Raw genomic sequence first — 2,313 nt, forward strand, 5'->3', positions numbered from 1 at the left:
CTGGAACAGAAAGACAGAGTTCCCGACCCAGACAGCTGAGTGATGATGACATCTGGCTGCCCAGGCCTCTGGCTCTGCTCCCACTTCTGTTTACCTCTGTTGCTTTCGTCCCCACTGAGTATTCCCCTACTCTTCCCCACCAAAGCCCAGGAGCCATTTCCTGACCTGGTGTGATAGCATTTGTCTATATACTCCACTACTCTTACATTTGTGTAGCTCAAAGATTTTTTTGATGTTGTTGTAGATTCATTGAGGGTACAAGAAACCACTGATTGCATTTGTTACGTAAAGTCCCTCTTACAATCGTGTCTTGTCCCCAAAAGGGGTGGCACATACCAAGGCCCCACCCCTCCCTCCTTCCCTCTCTCTGCTCTTCCTTTCCCCACCCCTCCCTCCTTTTTTCTCTCTCTGCTGTCCCCTTCCCCCACCCCCACCATGTCCTTAATTGTCATTAATTGTTCTCATATCAAAATTGAGTACATAGGATTCATGCTTCTCCATTTCTTGTGATGCTTTACTAAGAATAATGTCTTCCACGTCCATCCAGGTTGATACAAAGGATGTAAAGTCTCCATTTTTTTAAATGGCTGAATAGTATTCCATGGTGTACATATATCCATTCCTGGGTTGGTGGACATTTAGGCTGTTTCCACATTTTGGAGATTGTAAATTGAGCTGCAATAAACAGTCTAGTACAAGTGTCCTTATGATAAAAGGATTTTTTCCCTTCTGGGTAGATGCCCAGTAATGGGATTGCAGAATCAAATGGGAGGTCTAGCTTGAGTTCTTTGAGGGTTCTCCATACTTCCTTCCAAAAAGGTTGTATTAGTTTGCAGTCCTACCAACGGTGTAAAAGTGTTCCCTTCTCTCCATATCCACGCCAGCACAAAGATTTCTTTTTATAGTATTTTGTGACACCTTGCAGGTATCCGATGCCTATTTAAGTGCTAAACTGAGGGTCCTTGGACCCTCCACGGTAGACTTCCAGCGGCCCTGCCACCTGAACATCGGGCAAGGCCTCTGCAGACACATAGCTTTAATCAGCAGCAAAACAAAGTAAAATTCATCACACACAGCCCACAGGGTGCAAAGCTTTTTCTCAGGGTTGCACTGCCTGCAGCGCTAGTGAGCTACAGCTCCTCCCCAGTCAGACCCAGCCATCTTTTCTTTGGTTGCAAAGCTCCCATGCAGGGCCGGCCATACCTTCCCTGAGGAATGTCCAGCAAAGTCCTGACTTGGCCACAGGGCCAAGCAAGGGAGGAGGGAGAATTTGCAACATCCCCAGTGATTTTTTGGGAAGGAGTAGAAGATGGGAGCTCCGGCAGTGAGCTATAGGCTTAGGCTTGTCACACCCCAGTTCCCAAGCCCAGCCCCAGACATTCTGGTGCCTGGAAGTGTCGTTTCCTGGCAAAGGTGGAGAGAGGGTCAGTTTCTACCTGCTGTTCCTGATTCAATCAGCTCTTGTACCATAGAACAAACACATGCCCAGCTTCCTCAGTGACAATCCCATGATCTCCCTGACTCGCCCTGGTCCAGACTTGCCCGGGCCCAGACTTGCCCCGGTGGAGTCAGCATCTGCCAGGAGCCTCCCATTTTATTTATTTGATGGTTTCCATTTGATAAGTATTTATAGATGTGGCCAATTCCTAATGTATCATGCTCATTAAGGCACAGAGAAAATAGTAGAAGCCTGTCTACTTCTCAGCCCAGTTCCCTGAGGCTGAGGAATCAGCACTTGCTTCTCCTTGACTTCGCTCCAGGCTTTCCTCACCCCTGTGGGCACCTTCTCTGGGCTCTGTGGTACTGGGGTCTCCAGGTGCTCTGCTACCTTGCAGAGGGTCAATGCCAAGCTGTTATCAAATCTGGAAATGTAACTTGACCTACCTCTTACCTGGACCAGAACATGTAGACTGCTGTGTAACCACACTGGCTTCACAAAGTCAGGGCAACACATTTAGCAGGATGGTTCCTGATTGAAATGGCCAATGGCTATTTCTTTGTTGCTGAAGTGACAAAGAATATGTGGATTTGGGTCAAATCACTACAGAATATTGCCCCCAACTCTTCACATTCCTACATATCTTCAGTTAGTTTGAAAATCATTCTGTTTCCCCCAAACAAGTTCACAAGGTAGAGTTTTGACTGAGTATGCACACGTGTAGGTACTGCTAGGAAAACACTGTGTTAAAAACGAAGTATCTCCTGACTCTGATTTTTAAAACCTAGATTTACTGGAGAATAACATGAGACAACAATATTTAGCAGTCTTGTTTCTAGTTTTTACATTGACCTAACATGGAATAGGAAGAATCT

This window comes from Nycticebus coucang, chromosome 15, assembly GCF_027406575.1.
Source record: "Nycticebus coucang isolate mNycCou1 chromosome 15, mNycCou1.pri, whole genome shotgun sequence".
NCBI lineage: Eukaryota > Metazoa > Chordata > Mammalia > Primates > Lorisidae > Nycticebus > Nycticebus coucang.